Source organism: Panthera pardus, unplaced genomic scaffold (assembly GCF_024362965.1).
Source record: "Panthera pardus isolate Hobbes unplaced genomic scaffold, ASM2436296v1 HiC_scaffold_17, whole genome shotgun sequence".
NCBI classification, from domain to species: Eukaryota; Metazoa; Chordata; class Mammalia; order Carnivora; family Felidae; genus Panthera; species Panthera pardus.
The window spans coordinates 95139154-95161080 of record NW_026526732.1 but is presented as its reverse complement, the minus strand read 5'-3'; the positions used below and the strand labels follow the sequence as shown (position 1 = coordinate 95161080).

Sequence of the window (21927 nt, the reverse complement as noted above, 5' to 3'; positions counted from 1 at the left end):
GTGTGAAAGCCTGAAGGACTTGAAAAGAGGCAAGAGGGTCCAGATTCCGAACTGTTGCAGGTATGGCCCAGAACCAGGCCTGGGAGGAGGACACAAGGACATTAGACTTTCTGATCTTTCTCAAGCTCTGATTATTTAAACTCAGAAAATAAAAGTCAAGAGGGATTTGGGGAGATGTTTAGTTTTCAGATTAAAATTATTTCCTGCAGTTACTTTTTCCCCTTTAACCGCATGTCCAATGTGTGCTAATGGAGAACACAAGGTGAGGGAGGATTGGTATTTTCCAGATCAGTTGGACATGGGGTAGTGGAAAATCTGTTATCTAAAAACAGTCACCTGGGTCACCAATATGAAAAATTATTTCTTCCATGATAATATTCTACAATTAATTTTATTCCCCCCAAATCAGAAAGGAATAATAGTTACAATTTACAGATAAGGGTGTTCTGGTTTATGGTAAAGATTTTCTAGAGTAGATAATATTAAGGCATTTTCTTGTAGGGGAGAGTAGAGAGCCATGGGGCTACTGATATTTTGATGGATAATATTTAGTGAATCACTTCAATTGGAAGTGGAAATCTGAATGACTCCAATAAATTAATCTAAAATGGAATAAATAACCCACAGTCAAGTTTCTTCAAGCTTCCGTCTATTTTTTATAGTGAGTTCCACTTCTTGATTTTAGAAGTGTAGGGTCAGTTGGCAATAGAAAGTAAAGCTTCATATTTTTTCAGCCTATATAGAATCGTTTTCCTGCTCAATCAGACAAATCTTATGATTGATATTTGGAGGAAAAAATCTCTAGATGAAATACATTCTAATGTACTATAATTGATATGGTACTTGTATCCTGCTTAAAATGAAATTTGGAAGTGAGAAAAGTAATGAATTACAGTTTGGTGATGAAATTACCTCATAATAAGATAAAAAATTCATTCATTTAAGACGATAACTGTAAGAAAACCTACTTTTCTATTATAATTATCTTCAGGTAGTTTGAGGCAAAATGACCTGTGCTTTTCAATATAGATCATTTAATTTTCTAATATAGAAAAAATTTAGCATTTTAATACAGTGTCAGTCATGCATTTTTGTATTTCCTTCTCCCATACTAAAGTTTGATGCTTCTAATGTAAGGCTCTTAATCTTGGATCCATGAATATGAATCCCCCTGGACTTTTGTGTAACATATTAATGTACCTGCGCGTTTTTCTGGGCAGAGTATCTGGAGGTTTCATCTGACTCTGAAGTGATCTCAGAGTGATCAGGGATCTATACGGTGGGAGAAATTAAGCGTGACACAGTGTGGTAAGAAGCCAAAGTCTGTTTGATATCACATGATGTGATAGTCCAATTCTCTGTCTTGTTTTTGTATTTTTTTTTGTCTTATGAATAACATAAAGTTTACTTTATTTTTTCCAGCTTTATTGTGGTATACTCTATATTATAAAATTGTAAGATATTTAAAGGCTATAATGTGGTATGTATACATTGTGAAAAGGTCCTCCCCTAACAAGTTAATTAACACATCCATCACCTCACATATTTACCTTTTTTTCCCCCTCCAAATTCTTAATGTTGTCCCTAGCTGCATGAGTACCTCATAACCACTCTAACCCTGACTTCTTTTTGAAAGGTGGATTTCGAGTCCATGAAACCATTAGAATAAGGTGATATTTCATTTTTTCTTGCCTCTCCCTATCCTATATTTAAAGGAAATACCTCCCTGAATAGTAGCATCATCAGATATTTATTCATCCCTATATTTCTAATTTCTAAATATCAACCATTAAAAACTTATTTGGGCAATTTATCAAACAATTCCTAATACATATTTATTAAATGGATGGGATAGTGTTATGAACTAAGATCTGTCAACATTAAAATTTTTTTAAATTTTTATTTTTGAGAGGGGGGAGAGAGAAAGAAAGAGAGAGAGAGAGAGAGAGCACAAGCAGGGGAGAGGCAGACAGAGAGGGAGACACAGAATCTGAAGTAGGCTCCAGGCTCCGAGCTGTCAGCACAGAGCCCAATGTGGGACTTGAACTCACCAACTGAGATCATGACCTGAGCTGAAACTGGATGTTCAACCAACTGAGCCACCCAGGTGCCCAAACATTACGTATTTTTAGCTGGAATACATTTTAAAGGAAAATATGATTCATGCTCTTTTAAAATTAAAAAAAAATTTTTAGCCAGTTCAGATAAAGTCATACAAATGTAGCAACACATATGAAGTTAAAATTATAATATTATGCTATGTTTGAATTATTAGACTAGAGTAGAATTTCTTTCCCAATGTTTACAAGAAATAGATAAATGCCTCCATTGAAATTTAAGAAAACAAAACAAAAGAAAATGAAGAAAGAAAGGAAAGAACGAAGAAAGGAAAAAAGTGAAGAAATTAATACTTGATGATGACACTATATCCGTGAAATTTGGGGCAGAGAAGATTTACATTTGTTTGAAAAGTTTTTTGATATTTAAGCCAATTTTCCAAGCTGTTTGCCTTGAATCTGTAATCACAGATCAATACAAGAAGATAGAACAAAAAAGCAGCAGTGGGAGCTTTAGCCCAAAGGAGAGATCTCAAGGGCCTGGAGTGAGAGGGAGTGAGGCTCTGATGGCAAAACAAAGTTTGGAAGAGTCACAAAGCATGACTGATGTACAGGAAAGTGACAGAAGGATGGTAGGTAAAGAAGACAGTTGAGAAGAAGCTGAGAAATGAACAGACACACAGAGAAGTGGACCATTTAATGTTGAAGATACTTCTCGAGAGACCCTACTGTGCCTGGGACACCCAGGATGTAGTTCTTTGTAAGACCTTTTATTACTATCTTTCCTACTCTTAAGATTTCCATGAGAATCTGCCCCTAGGCTGTCTGCCTGTCTCATTTTCTCTCTCTTTCTCCATACGTGTTTTTGTGTGTGTATAACTATATAATAATTATAACTATTAATATAAAATAAAAAATATACCATTTTATTATTATGCCCTTCCCTCCATTCATGCTTATTTGACCTAATCTGAGTGAATCACTTTTCACTTTAACCAGAAGGGTCTCACTGAAATAGAACCACTCTCTCCATAGTGTATGGAATACTGGTTAAACCTATAACTTTGTTACCCAGGCGAGACGACCCTGAAACCCCAAAGTGGGCATTTCAAATGGTATTTTGTTTTTATTCCTGAGAATAACCATTATTATACATTCATTATTGTGTCAATCCTTTTTTTTTCCTTTAGCAGTCTACTTTCTAAATATATCTTAATATGTTGCATTATTAACCATTACTGCTAACTGTGAGAATGACCAGATTATAATGTAAGGAGGCATCAGCTTGCTGTTAGATGAAAGAGTATTCCTTAGAGTGCCTGGCAATGTATAATTTCAAAATGTTATTTTAATGTTCCTACTCCTACTATAAAAGCTCTGTCACACATTCTTGACCTATGTTTAAAACAACTGCAAAGTACTTTTCACCAAGGACAATGCATTTGTGCCATGAAAATAAGAAAGAAGCAAGGAAGAAGTTACCAGGTAGAAGAGACTTATGAAGATATTACTGAATTAATGAGCATCTAAGAACGAGAAGGGAAAGCTGTGCCTGCTTTGCCACTAAAAATAATATTGGCAAACACTTACTGAAAGAAAATAAGTCAGAGTTGTCTGTGTGACAAGAAATAGGCATATAGGATGCTTCAAATACAGAGAAGCCTAATGCTAACTTAAACCATCGCCATCTGCAAGTGACTTGTTTTATCCTCTCCGATAGAACATGAGAGATCTTTAGCAATTGGGCCTTCATATTTTGATAATTTTCCTGACAAGAAGGCATCTGACCCATTCATCTTTTGCTGCCTGACCTTGGACAGCTCAGGTAACCATGCTCACCTTTAGTATCTTCACTGGTAAATGAGGGTCAGATTCCACCAGTAGTTTTCAAACTACCCTCTTTGGAAACCCATGGCTCTGAAAATTTTTTAGGGGATTGGCAAAAAAAAGAAGTATTTTCAATTATTTTCTTCCTAACCATTAAAATCTAAATTGCTTTGGAAACTATTAATTGCCCTGAACTTAAAAATTCTTTCTAGCTCTACAATTAAATGAATGTGAAATGAATTAAATGAATATATAGGTGTGGGGATAAAAGCTTTAACATAGAAAATGCTCTCTAGGTTGGATTTAATTCCAGGGTAGCAGAGCATCTAAATGAAGAATTTTTGGAAAAAAAGATTATCTCTGCTCATAGAAGTTGAAGTTGACTATCTACTCATAGAACCCAAGGTTGATATTATCATTCTTATAGGCATGACCTGTGTTTTGCCCTATTTTGGTTAGGGCATCTAGGTTCTAGAGAAAGAGTTACCCTCTTTATATCAGAAACTTGTGGACTTACTAGCTAATTATTAATTCTAATAATTCAGTATTTTTTTTAAGTAAATCATATTTCTTATACATGGTCTTTTATTTATTTCTTAGACAGTAGGTGTGTTTCATATTTAAAAATATGTTTGCCAGGATGGAGGTTCCTCAAAAAGTTAAAAATATAACTACCCTATGATACAGCAATTGCACTAGTAGGTATTTGCCCAAAGAATACAAAAATACTAATTCAAAGGGATACATGTACCGTGTTGTTTATAGCAGGACTAAAAACAATAGCCAAATAGGTCTTTCCAAATTGGGAAGAGCCCAAGTGTCCATTGACTGATGAATGGATGCTGAAGAAATGGTATATATTTACAATGGAATATTTACTCAGCCATAAAAAAAAATGAAATCTTGCCATTTGCAATGACATGGAGCTAGAGAATATTATGCTGAGTGAAATAAATCAGAGAAAGACAAATACCATATGATTCACTCACGTGCGGAATTTAAGAAACAAAACAAATGATCATAGGGGTAAAAAAGAGAAAGGCTCACCAAAAAACAGACTTTTAACTATAGAGAACAAACTGATGGTTCCCAGAGGGAAGGTGGGTAAGAGGTTAGGTGAAATAGGTGATGGGGATTAAGAAGGGCACTTGTGATGAGCACTGGGTGTTGTACTGAAGTGTTGAATCACTATTCTGTATACCTGAAACTCATATTACACTATATGTTAACTAACTGGAATTTCAATAAAAAATAAATTAAAAAAATAAAAATGCGTTTGGAATAACATAATGTTTGTACTTTTCATGCAGACTAATTTTAGCTAAAACCTTGTCCTACCTGTAGCTTAAATATGGGTTTAAGGAGAGTAGTTGGCTACTTCTCTTTATGGGCGGTCCTCCTTTCACTTTTAAAAGAATCTTACTCTGACTCTGAAATCTACTCTTGCTTATAACATGTCTTTTTAAAGCTTCTCAAACTTCTCAAATGAAACATAAATTAGTACTAAGAAGGGAAGAGAAGATAAAATGGAACTCACCCTAGTAAGTGGGCTAATACCACGAGGTGTTTGCTATCATCTTCAATGTGCCCTCGCTAATAGGACTGATAAGGTTGGGTAAAATTATTATAGGAATCTGTATGCTCAAAATTTATTTTGATCTAAACAAAGATAAATACTAGTTGGAGAATGTGGACTCTGGGATCAAAGATGTGGTTGAAACAAAACAGATTCTAAGATTCTATTATTCTTGTTATAATTTCCTAATAGAGAAAGTGAAAAAAGTAAAGAAATGAAGGGCATCTGGAAAATGGCAGCAATCTAAGAATAAACTGCTCTTTTGGAGATTTTCAAGAATCTCCAAAGCAATTTGCCCTAAAAAGGGACAAGTTTCCATAGTTATATAATATTAATAACAATGATTGGTTCTATAAATAGAAATACCATAAGTGATTATTTTATACACACACACACACACACACACACACACACACACACAGACTTCGAAGCTCAAAACACCCAATGGTAAAAACCAAATGGAACTATGCAAAGGTGATATTTTCTGTGTTTTATTCAAGTGTAGTTTGTTGCCGATTAATAGCTTTGTAATTAAATGCAGAGGTCTACTGGATCAAATCTTAAACATTCTATTCTTTTATTGTCTAATGTGGAAAACAATGCGCTGTTGTGAGAAAATTAGGGCTTTAAAGTCAGGGGGGTTTCATTATGCCATGCTACTCAGGCTATTTATGCAGCTACACAATCTTGCTCAGGCTCAACCTCCTCATAAGCATTATACACCCTTAGGCTTATATGAGGATCACAAAAGGTAATGTCGATAAGCTACCCACCAGAATGCCTAGCAGGTCATAGATTCTAAACAAATGCCACTGTTTCTTCCCAAAAGAAAAATCTCTGGTAAAAGATATACACCAAGAGAGTAGAAATAAGCTATTAGCATTTTATTTTTTCTATCGAAAACCATAGTAAAATGAATATTACACTCATAATTGACTATTAATGGCAAATAAGAATAGTTACTGACACATTTATCACTTAAGTGAATACTCTGAATTCCCAAATAGGTTTATCTTAATATTTCCACCATTAAGGAAAGGACTTCACTAGTATTTGTGCACATTAACTTGACAACATCTGTATAATGCATATGGAAATGACTGTGTATCTGGTCTTTATAGGGGTACATGTTCATTGAATACTCTGCTTTTTCTCTTGTGGAATATATTATCGTACTGTATTTTAAATACGTAATTTCTGGTTCATTACAAAACAAAATACTCACCTTAGAACTGTCACATGATATACAGAGTTCAAACTCCAATGTCTGGCACCTATAAAGTTACATTGGATTATTTCTTCCACATGCTAAATATAAAAAGAACTCATTAAACTAACTGTGGAAGACCTTAGTAATCCTGAGAAGATAGTGACCTAAATGCAGAGCCTTTCTCTTTCTTTACCCACTGTAACATACTAGCATATTTTGGCTGAAATAAAGGCTGAGACCCTCAGAAGCTCATATGCATGATAGGCTTTGAGTTCTCTGAGAGACCTACGTAAGAAAACTGCCTGGCATAGGCCTTGATTGTGGGTGTGGGTTGAGTGAGTACATGAAATCCAGGGCTGGAAAACCCCAGAATGGTAATGGTAGAGTGAATATTTGAGAAAGAATTTGGCTTGCAAAGATATATACTTTATCTGAGTATAAGGTTGCTGCACAGACTTGCTTTGAGTAGGCCTATTCTCCCTGCCAGCAAGAGGCTAAGAAGAACCAGAATGAATGAGCCCTCGAGTCTGGGAAGGTCAAAAGAGACTGGAGAACACAAAGGTATTTTTCAAGTTCTCACCAAGTTTTTGGTGGCCTGCCTAGTTCTACATTTTTGGTCCAAGTGGGGAAGACTGATGTACTTTCTAACGCTTTGGAGGACTGGTGATTACTAATGGTACCTAAAAAACAGGCCTACATCAAGATAGAAAGAAAGAAAAAAAATGGAAAGAGCATCTGGAGAGAGTAAGAGCAGTCAGAAAACCTGTCCAGTGAAATAAAGCTGCCAGAGAGGATAGAAACAAACCTAGACAGAAGAACAGAAGAAATACCTAAGCCAAGACAGTTATAGTATTTTCTAAAGATACAAAACAAAACAAAAAAAGTAAGCACAATATCTGCATGATTCCATGTAAACAATTCAAGGGAATGGAAGACAGCATCATCATTGCTAAATCCTAAATTTGTGGCTTAGAAGACCATATGGACACATGAACAAAATGAGAAGAGGATGCAAATTGATAGCAAAAGACAACTGAAAAAAAAAAAAAAAAGAAAAAGATTCAGGAGACTTGCCATAAGGTGTAGGAATTACCAAGGAATAAAAAGGAAAATTGTAGAGAAAAGAAATATTACAAATACTAGGGAGATAATTTCCCTGAAAGGAAGACCTAATGCCACTATGAAATGAAAGAGTTTACTGATTTCCAGGCCTAGATGATGAGAAAAGAGCCAGCTTCAGCATATTCTGGTAAAATTCTTCAACCCCAAGGACAAGGTACAATAACCCTTCAAGTTCTCAGAGAGAATGAAGATATTAGGTACACAGGACAAAGCTCACAGGCAACCCTGGAAGCAAGAAGATGGGAGAATAGCATCAAGACACCTCTGAGAGAAAAGGACTGCACATCAGATCCCTGTGCTCTTCCCAGACATGCTCAGCTGAAAAGAAGAAGGCAAGTTATTTGAGGAATGGCAACAATACTAGTCTATCATCCATAAATCTCATCAGAGGAAAATGACAAATAACTCAAACCAACCAAACCAACCAAATTACCACAGGACCAGTTTTATAGCCCATCTTGCTCTAATTTCCTATCACTTCCTACCTTATCTCCAAGACCATTCACGGAGCTCTAGGAGCACTAGAAGTTGGAGCATGGAGAAAGTGGGAGGAGATAAACGAATAGACCACGCCTCCCTTCCCACTGCTACTCCCAAACTGTAAATTCAGGGAGGAGTGGAGGTTTGAACTGGACTTGAAATTGAAATCATAAATTAGAACTAACTGGACTTAAAATTGTATAAATTAAGACTCTTATTTTTTTTTAATGCTTATATTTATTTTTGAGACAGAGAGAGACAGAGCATGAGCAGGGGAGGGGCAGAGAGAGACACACAATCCGAAGCAGGCTCCAGGCTCTGAGCTGTCAGCACAGAGCCGACGCAGGGCTGGAAGCCACAAAAACTGCGAGATCATGACCTGAGCCGAAGTGGGCTGCTCAACCAACTGAGCCACCCAGAAGCCCCAAGTTGAAACTCTTTTTATAGGAGGATGAGTGGAAAGCTGTGATTTGCTCCAACTGTTGGTAATGAATAAGAAATGACGTAGTTACAGAAAAATAAAACCAATTCCTATTTGTACAATACTGAGGACAGAACATCCAGTAACCCACTTCTATTTGTCCTTTAAGGAGTTGTACAGTGACCCTTGAACAACATGAGTTTGAACTGCACAGGTCCACTTATATATGTTTTTTTTGTTGTTTTTTGGTTAACACAGTACATATAAATGTAATGTAATTTCTTATATTATGATTGTGATTTTCTTAATAACTTTTTCTCTTCTCTGGCTTACTTTATTGTAAGAGTACAGTATATAGTATATAAAACATACAAAATATGTGTTAATTGACTATGTTATCAGTAAGGGTTCTGGTCAACAGTAGGATGCTAGTAATTAAGTTTGGGGGAGTTAAAAATTATACACAAAATTTCAACTACATGGTGGAGATGACACCCCTCCCCCACATTGTACAAGGGTCACCTGTATATGCATCTTCACATACACTATGTAGAGAAATTGGGTGCAACAGACAGAGAAAGGACAAAAAACAAAGATTAGAGATGATATAAAAGATATATTTCTTAGAAGAGTAAGGATTCTTCCAAGTTCCCTGGATATCTAGTTCGAATATTCTCAACGGGAATCAATATATTTCCATTGCAGTTTGCTGAACATGAAATGAGATCAGTTAATCAAAGAAGAGCAATTCAAAATAAGCTTACATTGTATCTTATGTAGCTGCAAAATAAGCTATTTGAGAAGTAAAAACTAATTGCTAGAACAGAAGTTGAAGATAATTTCAGAAATACATGATTTTGCAAAAACTATAAGTTTTAGAATATGCCATTCTCTACTTTTTTCTTGTTGCATTTAAAAAATATTCATTACGAAATAGACTCTTTAACTGTGGGTCACCAACACCTTCAAGAAACTAATGAAAACACGCTCTTTCTCTTTCTTCATACACTCTTCACCTCAGACCCCTGTCCCAATTCTCTCTTTTGGAGTCTCTTGGTCTCACTGAATAACCGACTCTTGTCTGTATGGTAGTATTCCTTGTATGCAATTGATTTTCCTTTTTTTTTTTAAATTGAGATCAACTGGAATATAACATTATATAAGTTTCAGGTATACAACACTGTAATTTGATAAATGTATATACTGCAAAGTGATCACTACCACAGGTGTAATTACCATCCATCACCATACAATCGGCCCCCTTCACACATTTTTCCCACCTAACAACATCCTTCCACTCTGGTAACAATCTGTTCTATCTGTGAGTTTTTGTATTGTTTTGTTTGCTTATCTGTTTTGTTTTCCAGATTCCACATATGAATGAAATCCTCTGGTATTTGTCTTTTTCCATCTGACTTATTTCAGCTAACACCATACACTCCAGGTCCACCCAGGTTGTTGCAAAAGGCAGAATTTCATCCTTCTTTATAGCTGAGTAGTACTCCATTATATATAAATATAATACATTCCCTTTATCCATTCATTCATGAATGAACACTGCAGTTGTTTCTGTGTCTTGGCTATTGTAAATAATGCTGCAATAAACATAGAGATGCATATATCTCTTCCAGTTAGTATTTTCACATTCTTTAGGTAAATTCTCAGAAGTGGAATAACAGCATCATATGGTAGATCTGTTCTTAATATTTTCAGAAATCTCCATACTGTTTTCCATATGGACTATACTAACTTACATTCCCACTAACAGTGCATGAAGGTTCTCTGTTCTCCACATCCTCTCCAAAAGTTGTTATTTCTTGTCTGTTTGATAAGTCATTCTAACAGGTGTGAGGTTGTATCTCATTATGGTTTTAATTTGAATTTCCTAACAATTACTGATGTTTAACATCTTTTAATGTGCCTGTTGACTATCTGTATGTCTTCTTTGGAAAAATGTCTATTCGGATCCTCTGTCCATTTTTTGATATGGTTGTTTGTTTGTTTGTTTTTTGTTGTTGAGTTATATGAGTTCCTCATATACTTTGGAGATCAGTTCCTTATAAGATATATGACTTGCAAATATTTTCTCCCATTTAATAGGTTGTCTTTTCATTTTGCTTTTTCATTTTGATAGTTTCCTTTGCTGTGCATAAGTTTTTTAGTTTGAAATAGTGCCATTCATTTACTTTTACATCTGTTTGCCTTGCCTTGAGTCAGATCCACAAACATGTTGCTTAGACTGATGTCAAGAAGCTTACCACTTCTTCTAGGAATTTATGTATATTGGTCTTACATTCAAGTCTTTAATCCATTTTGAGTTAATTTTTGAATATGATGTAAGACAGTGGCCAAATTTCATTCTTTTGCATATAACTGTCCAGTTTTCCCAGCCCCATTTATTAAAGAGATTGCCCTTTCACCATTTGATGTTCTTGGCTCCTTTGTTGTAAATTAATTGTTCATATGTTTGTGGTTTGTTTGTTTTTCAGGGATCTCAATTCTATTCCACTTATCTATCTGTTTTTATGCCAAGACCATACTGTTTTGATTACTATAGCTTTGTAGTATAGTTTGAAATCAGGGAGTGTGATACCTCTAGCTTTGTTATTCTTTTTCAAGATTGCTTTGGGTATTGGAATCTTCTGCAGCTCCATAGAAATTTTAAAATTCTTTCCTCAACTTCTGTGAAAAATGCAATTGGAACTTTGACAGGGATTGCACTGAATTTGTAGATTGCTTTAGGTAGTATGAACATTTTAACAATATTAATTCTTCCAATATACGAGCACAGAATATCTTTCCATTTATTATGTCTTCAATTTATCTCATCTGTGTCCTAGAGTTTTCAGTACAGATATTTCACCTCCTTGGTTAAATTTATTCTTACGTACTTATTCTTTATAAAGCAATAGACTTGCTTTCAAAATTTCTCTTTCTTATAGCTTGTTATTAGTATATATAATTATATACACTATTATAAATATATATTATACATATACACTATTATATATATATTTATAACTATATATATGTAATTATATAATAGCTTATTATTAGTGTATATTGGTTTTGTATCCTACAACTTTGCTGAATTCATTTATTAGTTCTAACATTTTTTTTTTTTTTTTGGTGAAGACTTTAGGGTTGTCTATATACAGTACCATGTCATTTGCAAATAGTGAGTTTTTCCTTTCCTTTCTGCTTTGGATGACTTTTATTTCAATTTCCTGTCTTATTCCTGTGGCTAGGCCTTCCAATACTATGTTGAATAAAAGTGGCAAGAACAGGCATCCTTGTCTTATTCCTCATCTTCAAGGAAAAACGGTCAGTTTTTCACCAGCGTATGATGTTAGCTGTGGATATGTCATATATGGCCTATATTATGTTTACGAAGTTTGCCTCTATACCCATTTGTTAAGAGTTTTTATCATAAATCGATATTGAATTTTGTCAAATTCTCTTTCTGCATCTACTGAGATTGTCATATGATTTTTATCCTTTTTTGTTGTTAACATGAAATATCACACTGATTGATTTACAGATGTCAAACCATCCTTGCATCCCTAGAATAAATCCCCTTTGATCATGGTGTATGATCCCTTTAATGTACCGCTGAATTAGGTTTGCTAATATTTTGTTGAGGATTTTCACATCTATGTTCATCGGGGATACTGGCCTGTAATTTTCTTTCTTTCTTCTTCTGTGTGTGTGTGTGTGTGTGTGTGTGTGTGTGTGTGTGTGTGTCCTTGTCTAGTTTGGTATCAGAGTAATGCTGGCCTCAAAAATTGGATTTAGAGGCATTGTTTTCTCCTCAATTTTTTGGAAGAATTTGAGGAAGATAAATATTAAATCTTTGAATGTTGGGTAGAATTCATCAGTGCAACTGTCTGATCTTGAGACTTTTGTTTGTTGAGAAATTTTTGATCAGATTTTATCTCTTTGTTAGAAATTGGCCTACTCATATTTTTTGTTACTTCATGGTTCAGTCTGGGAGGATTGTGTGTTTCTAGGAACTTATCTATTTGTCTGATTTGTTGGCATATAATTGTAGTACTTTCTTATGATTCTTTGTATTTCTGTGATAAAGTTGTAACTTTCACATCTGATTTTATTTGAGTCCTCTCTATTTTTACTGGTGAGTATAACTAAAAGTTTGTCACTTTTGTTTATCTTTTCCAAGAACCATATCTCACAGCAGTAACAGGCTAGAGGAAAGTTCCAAAATGATGCCTGCCAGTGCCAGCATTAGCAAGTTAGAATGAAATCACAAAAATGGCATATGCTAGTGTCTCTGTCCCAGAGAGAGTTCCAACAAGCTCCTGCTTCGTCAGCAGACACCCCAAGATTAGTAAGTAGTTGTCCTTCACACATGGTCCAAGTGCTTATCCAGTTTGCATTTTTATGCTAAGTCCTGGGATGAGTCAGTCTATGTGTGAGCCCTTTAAGAGTGGGTTCTCCATTTCCTACAGTTCTATTGCTTTCTTGGACAACTGCCTGAAGGTTTTGGGGGGCTCATCTGTCCTGAACAAAATCTAGGGGTGGGAGTGCTTGACGTGGAGCACAGACCTTCACTTCTCAAGGAAAATGTCTGCATTTTTGAGATCTCTCCTAATTGTGGATTGTTATGCCTAGAGTGCAATTTTTCCTGGCAAGACTGTGTCTCTGCCTCTCCTATCCATTTTGACACCACCCTTTTGTCCTTTATTGTGGAGGCATCAGTCATCCAGGTTTCAGATATTTTTCTGAGTAAATTATTCCATATGTCATGATAAATCTGTTGTGTTCACAGGAGACTGTGAGCTCAGGATCTTCCTACACTGTCATCTTGAACCGCTCCTAGGAAGTAATTCTCATTTTTTCTGGACTCTAGAATTAACACTTTCTTTTTGATCAACATTGCCTGGTCTGTCATTAGTACTGTCCATATTGTCATTATTATCCAATCTGGTCTCCCATTTTCCATTCTCTCTTAAATACGTCTCCATAATATTTATCTTTCAAATCTTGAAAATAGCTTCCATAAATTCCACAGGGGCAGTGACCGATGTGACACAAATTCCTAGAACCATGCCTAGCATATATTTGACGTTCAAAAATATTTGTTGAATTGTATTTAAACAAACCTTCTGCCTTGCATTGATTAGACCATTGATATTACTTATTTATACTCTTCAGCTAAAAATTATATACTTTATTTAACAGATTCTGATTTTTTAGCTACTTTTCTCCCTGGATTCTTTTTTTTTTTGTACCAAATTCTTCAATAGTCACGAGTCTTTTAAAGTTGTTGCCATCTCTAAAAGTATTTGCAGGTCAGTGTTGGCATATGTTTGTTATGTACCTGTGTACAAATGTAGGATTAACATTCAGTAAATGTTCTGAATATAATATAAAATTTTTATTTGATCCTCTACAAATTTCCTTATACTAATAAGAATCAGATGAAGTTAAGAGGTAAAGATTTTTTGCCTTGGAGATTAAACCTGTATCCTTAGGAATCACATATCTTTAATAACACAAATAACCTTAGGAATGTTGCTAAGCCTTCATGTTAATGACTAAACTTGGAATTGCAAAAGCAATTATTGTGATTTAATGTCAGTTAATGGGGAAGAAGTAAATCATCAAGTTGAAACCAAGGTGGTGATAGAAACAAGAGAAGAATGCAGGGCATTTAAAAAATAATAAAAACTCCTAAAAAGAATGTGTTTGGAGAATTCAGATCTCTGACATCAAATGAGACCAGAAATAATTAGTGACAAATTGTTTCTTAAGATAGAAAGGAGATGATCACACCCTGACCCTAGATTCATAAAGTGAACATTTGATTATTTGTATTATGAAGAGTAAGAAGATACTTGTATTAGGGTTTGCGGAAAATCAAACTCAAATAATTATCCACTCTTCTTTTTATCTGTCTTTCAGTTTATGCCAATCAGTTAGCAATAGTAAAGTGGCCCTGGTTTCAGCAACAACAATAATAAACTGTATTATTACAATGTCATTCTTATTAATTATATGTTATTATAATTAATGTTATAATTACATAATAAAAATTATTAGTTCTGTTCTAAGAACAAGTAATAATTTTAATTATTTTCTAAGTCACAGGTCTGTATTATCTATTACAACTTACCAGATAAGGAGAAATACTTAATGTTAGATGATTATAAATTTCTCCAAATATAATCAGATTATGATCCTAGTACTACAGCAATACAGGAAACATTTTGTGGGATCCAAGGAATTTAACAAAAATCCCCTACCCCTGGACAAGCAGAGCAAGACTAACTCCATTTTCTGCTACACCCACCATCTCATGTATAACCCCCACATGACCTACTTATTGCTTAAGACACTCCCCCACCCTAGTCAAGCCGCTGAGCACACCCTTACTGGAAACCGGCTCAAATAGGAATGCAGAACCCTTAACCTCCAAAGAATGTAAACCCCACCTTTTGCCCGCCAAACTTGTGCACCAATTCATAAACCCCGCCTTTTGCCTGCCAAACTTGCATGCCAATTCTGACCAGAGTGATAATAGGCTAGTTCAAACAGTTACTATAGGGTAAATTGTAATTCAATTGGCCACCTGCGTGTGGACTGGCATGACTATGCAACTTTCTGTGTGTGTTACAATCTCATTGGCCACTGGCCCCTATAAAACTGCTACACCTTTTAACCTAGGGGTCCAAGTCCCTGCTCCGCTGTGTCGGGTATACTTGGGCCCAAGCTCGAGCTTGCAAATAAACCCTCGTGCATTTGCATCGGTATCAGCTCCTTGGTGGTCTCTCGGATTCGAAATCGGGGGCATTACAATTTCTGAGCAAGTAATAATTACATAAATACATGTGGCTTTGTGCTTAGTGCTATCAGTTGCCACACTATTATGAGAGAGAAAAGAGAATTAACTGGTTTTGAAGAGAGTAATTTGAGGAACCTCTTGATAACATTTTAACAACCACCACAACAATGAAGAAATGATACCCAGGTGTGGACTCTGTTTCCTTCTCTGCATTGAATTTTATTTTTTTATTCTCTTACTGATCATTATCTTGCCTATAGGATGTTGTTGCTATACAAGCTGAACTGCTGTCATCAGCCAGGCAAAATGTAGCTGCCATCCCCCACCTTGTCTATAGGTCTTGCCAACTACCAACGGTACTTTTGTTGACTGGTGGGTTTTTACTTAATACATCATTTTCCCTACATATTCACTTGTATAAAAGACTGTGCCCAAATTACCACTTTTTATCAAATTATAACATGCATTTCAGGGACACATCCTTAGGTTTATAATCTTTCAAAATTTTATAAAATTTTTTTCAATGCTTGAAAGTTTTAGATATTCTATCTCCTAGATTGAAAAATGCCCTGCTTTTCTTTTCTTTTCCATTTTCTTTTTATTTGCTTTCCTGTATGATTGTTAATATTAAGCAATCAGTGCCATTTTCCCATGTCAGAGCTAGGATTATAGTCTTTGAGGAAGAGAAGGCAAGAATATCCTCTCTTTGCTTTTACTACAAAGAGGGAAAGAATTTACTTTTCCTCCATAGTCACATTCTTGAGAGGTTTCCTACACAGGTTTCTAATCTCAAACCAGAAATGATAATTGCCCCATTTGGAGAATCACTACTGTCACCAAGACATACATCCAATCTGATGCAGGAAAGAAACAACCTGGAATGATGCATTTTTTTCTATGTTGAATTGTTTTAATATATTCTATTCTTTACTAATGTACAATATAATGTAGTCTATGTTGTAGTCTATTCTATCTATATATATATATGTGCATATATATATGTATGTATAATGCTTTTTCTTTAAATGATACAAATTTCTAATAATGATCATTAAAGGCATATTCCAGGTATGACAAATACTTTTCAAATTCTGTCAGCTCTGTTAATATTATAGTGATGTTTAGCATACTGCACTGAGAAAGATTCTGAGGCCATGACTAGGCTTGGTAGAAATGAATATTGTGATCTCTTAATTCTGTCAACAACTAACTCTTGAGCTGGTAACAAAGTAATCTCTTTGTTACCTGTGACACATATCTAATTTCCTGTTTGTGTGGAAACCCATCCTTTCATCTTTTCTATGAAAGAATGGGGGCACCTGGGTAGCTTGATCAGTTGATCTTCCAACTTTGGCTCAGGTCATGATCTCACGGGTCATGAGTTCAAGCCCCACGTTGGGCTCAATGCTGTCAGTGCAGAGCCTGCTTGGGATTCTCTCTCTTTCCCTCTCTCACTGCCCCTCTCCTGCTCTGGTGTGTTCTTTCTCTCTCTTTCTCTCAAAATAAATAAACATCAAAAAACCCCCAAAAAACAAAATATGAATGAATAAACTCACATTCAATGAGCAGAATTTGCTGAAACTTCATAAATTCTAATTATGAGACAATGTGCTATGCTTCAATCACAAGTTGATTATTAAGCACAAGTAAAACTTCCTAATTCAACTTATTTGAAGGTGATTTTAACTGATTTAGGAAAATGAAATACAGCATCATTATTTTAAGGAAATCTGATGACTAGGGTTGGAAAAAGGGAAGTTGAATTCAAGGATAACAGGGGGTCTCATTCGCAAACTACAATGTAAATGTTGTCCCCTAGCATTGGGCAAGGCACAACCATACGTGGCAGTCTTAGTGCCTGAACATAAAAGAAAGTACTACTACTACTACTACTACTAATAAGGACAATATTTGGTTACCCCTTTATACACTATAAGGGAAGAGAAGGGCATTAACATTATTGAAACATATATTAGTTTAGGATTTTATATGCTTTTTGTCACTATTTGTCAATCAATTTAATTTGCCTAATCTGTATTTGTAAGAAATATTAGCAATAGATGAAAACTTTAATAGAGTATCTGCTCAAAGTATTAGAGATTTAAAATTAGGAAAATGCAATTTATTGATGTTTTATTGACCTGCCTCTCAACTTGTTTTGATAAGACTAGTAACTAGATGGAAATCAACAAGTTAGAAATTTTCTCCCAAGGTAATAATAATTATTTTGCCTTTAACAATTCATTTAAAGTACTAAAACTCTGTTGCTTTACAACATCTTACAACATGTAGACATTTCATGAGGAGTTGTATGTTCTCAAGTCAGCAGTCTTGGACAATTACAACCTCTGGATATAGGGCACACTGGGTAAATGTTGGGGTGGGGGGTACCTGGGTGGCTCAGTCAGTTGAGTGTTTGACTCTTGATTTTGGCTCAGGTCATGATCTCAGGTTCGTGCGATCGAGCCTTGCATCAGGCTCTGCAATGAGTGTGGAATCTGCTTGAGATTCTCTCTCCCTCTCTCTCTGCCCCTCCTCTACTCATTCCCTCTCTCTCTCTCTCTCTCTCTCTCTCTCTCTGTCTCAAAATAAAAAAAAGAAAAGAAATGTTGGGGTGGGGGAGGAATATAAAAATCTGACCATGGAAAGACACTCCATTTCATAGAGGAATTAGATGGCAGTGGGACTCGAGTATCTTAGTCTACATTAGCTTTCTAGGTAGTTCTAGCATGCCTCTGACTGGCTATAATTCTTCACTTCCTATATTGGTAAATTTTAATGTCCTGATATGTTAGCATTTCTGTAGACTTTAATATCAAATGTCAAAAGAAACTTGGATCACCAAGTAATTTTTTATAATAACAAAAGAACTGGTTGTTCATGTTTGCCTCCCTGGTTATGGTGAAGGATGAAGTAGACAGTCGCCATCCTTTGCCTGGTGCTAAGGCAAACAAGGCAAATGGGAAAAATTTATCAAGTAGAAGGACTTTCACTGATTGTAAAATCTGCTAATACAACATTGAGAGATACCAGAAGAGTTATTTATTTAAAAAAAAAATTTTAATGTTTATTTTTGAGAGATAGAGACAGAGCATGAGTTGGGGAGGGACAGAGAGAGAGGGAGACACAGAATCTGAAGCAGGCTCCAGGCTCTGAGCTGTCAGCACAGGGCCCGATGTGGGGCTCGAACCCACAACCTGTGAGATCATGACATGACCTGAAGTCAGACACTTAACCCACTGAGTCACCCAGGAGCCCCAGGTTATTTATTTTTTAAAAGCTTATTCATTCCATCATTTATTCACCCATTCACCCATATAAAAATATTTATGTATTAAAATTGTTTTTTTTATTGCCAAGTAGTATTCTATTATATGTATAAACCACATCTTCTTTACCCATTTGTCAGTTGATAGACATTTAGGCTCTTTCCATACTTTGGCTATTGTTGTTTTGCTAAGTGAAATAAGTCCGTCAGAGAAAGACAGATACCATATATTTTCACTCATAGGTGGATCTTGAGAAACTTAACAGAAGACCATAGGGGAGTGGGAGGGGGAAAGAAAGTTACAGAGAGGAAGGGAGGCAAACCATAAAAGACCCTTGGATACTGAGAATAAACTGAGAGTTGATGGGGGTTGGGGAAGAGGGGAAAGTGGGTGATGGGCATTGAGGAGGGCATTTGTTGGGGTGAGCACTGTGTGTTGTATGAAAACCAATTTGTCAATAAATTATATTAAAAAATAAAAATAAAATAAATAAAATAAAAATTTAAGTTTATTCATTTATTTTTGAAAGAGACAGAGACAGCACAAGTGGGGGAGGCAGAGAGAGGGAGAGAGAGAATCACACTGTCAGCGCAGAGACCAATGTGGGGCTTGAACTCACGAACCTTGAGATCATGACTTGAGCAGAAACCAAGATGCTTAGCCCACTGAGCCACCCACGCACCTCTAAAAAATATTTATTTACTTTCCACATGCCTGGCATTGTTCAAATTAAGAGAATAAAGCAGTGAAGCTAGACAATATCCGCCCTAATGACATTTATATTTTAGCAGGAAAACCAATAATAAACAAATAAGTAATATATTTATGTGTGTGTATATATATATAATATATGTATTATATATATGTATAATAGTTTATAAGAGCTATGAGGAAAATAAGTAGGCAAAGAGAGCTAAAACATAACAAAACAGTGAATTGCACTGTTAAATCAGGCAGCCAGTGATATTGTGAACAAAATATAATAGGACTGTCCAAATGTAGGGAGGTTACTTTGGACCGTGTGGTCAGGAAAGAAATTCCTGCATTGCTAACTTGTGAGCTGAGATCTGAATGACAGGCGTGTCAGTATTCTGGAGAAGAATCTTGAAAGGCCTTAGTGAGGACTGACCCTGGAGAGCCTGGAATACAGGATGAACAGAAGCCAGCATATCTGGAGCACAGAAAGTGAGCAGCTGGACAGGCAGAGATAAAATCCCAGAGACAGGCAAGAACAGGTCACGCTAGCCAATGTGAGATTTTTGGTCTTCATCTGGATGTGTACAGAGAGAGAATCTTAATTGTGAGGTACTATTCCCCCAACCTGACCTAATAGCTATTTATATCTGCATCACTGCTGGTGCCTATTAATCAGCCATTCCATCAGTCAGACTCTCAAACAAATTGTGCCATGCACAATGCTGAATGATGGGAATATAAGACAGACATTACCAGCCCTGCCCTCATGGAGTATATATTTTAGTGGATAAGTTATAAATGAAATGATTACAGGCATCACAAGGCTGAAAATGTAAATGAGATGTAATACTGGCTTTTATAGTAAAATAGGGTTAACCTAGTCTACAACTTAGGATCTATATATATGTAGCAATGAAATAGCATTTCATCTTACATATTTCATCAAATTTCTACATATAACTTCAAATTTCTACATATAAGTTCAAAAAGTTATCCCAAGATTCTACCTACTATAATACAACAGATTGAAAACATCCATTTATATAGTGCTTGATAATTTTCTGTCCTTTCATATGCATTACCCTATTTAATATTCATAAAAACTGTGATAGAGGTCACTTATAATTACCTTTTTTTATTTTTTACATTTTTATTATTTTTTTAATGTTTATTTATTTTTGAGAGAGACAGAGACAGAGACAGAGACAGAGCTTGAGCGGGGTAGGGGCAGAGAGAGAGGGAGACACAGGATCCTAAGCAGGCTCCAGGCTCTGAGCTGTCAGCATAGATCCCGATGCGGGTCTTGAACCCACGGATGGTGAGATCATGACCTGAGCCGAAGTTGGACGCCCAACCGACTGAGCCACCCAGGTGCCCCTATCTTCTTTTTAAAGATGAATAAGCTGAAGCTATGAGAATTTAAATTATCTGTCTATAGGCATGAAATGAGTTAGTAATATCAGTAGTCTTAGCCTTTTCCTACACCACCTATATCACTAGAGGTCTGATCTGAGCTAAATATAGGAAAGTCGTGTACCCAACAGCTAGGCATTTAGTTTGGAGGCAGATGGAAGAAGAATATAGCATCCTTATGATTATGAAATATGGGATCTGTTTAGGAAGGTGTTTTGATAAGCACCAGATAATAAATTGTGCAGAAATTCTGTGTGCATATATAGTTAGGGAACAAACAGAGTGGTATGGGATTATTCTATAACCTTGTCTCGAAAGAAATTTTTAAACTGAGCATATAAATACATTATGTGGTTAGATATTGATGTTTTTACATTCTGAAATTCTGTTTTTCTTCTTCTCTTTTCCCATTCTCAAAATCACTGCCAATCAATGGATCTTACCCACCATTTCCTCTGAATTTATTGCTTACTTTAGAAATCTACAGTGTTCCTTCATTGAACAGATTAATCTTAGCTACTGTCTTCTTCCTCTGCCAAAGACTTCTGCCCAGGCACTCCAGAAAACTTTACTCAGCATTCTCTTCCAATTATCCTATTCCCAGCTCTAAGCCTGATGCCAAGATTTCTATTTGAATGACCTCTTCCTAGAATGCTAAATTGTCAACCTTTATAAAAGCTTCATTCATTTAACCTTCCTCTATTTCTTAGAAAATCAGTAGAGAATTCTATCCAATGTGCAACCCTGAATTTGCTGCCTTACTAAATGAATGCTCTCTGGTGCTCTCATAGAGCGCAATGAGTTTATTTTCCCAATTTTTGTTTGAGGTCAACAAATGTCTGGCTCTATTAATATTGATTATTTGACATGGTGTTTTATAATGAGTAAACACCTGGCATAATGTCAGATAAGAATGCATTTGATATTTTCAAATAACATCATTGTCTTGTTACAGATATTACATATTTAATCTTTCCTGTCCCATTACATCTGCTTTCTCTATTAATTAAAAATTGCCAAGAATACATGTCAACTACCAAGTGATTAAGAC

General features: G+C 35.5%; 1 protein-coding gene across 15 annotated transcripts in view; it reads right to left on the bottom strand.

The window, feature by feature from the left end:
- The window catches only part of KHDRBS2 (KH RNA binding domain containing, signal transduction associated 2), a 626804-nt gene that overhangs the window by 306577 nt on the left and 298300 nt on the right, over positions 1-21927 (bottom strand). The window lies entirely within an intron of this gene.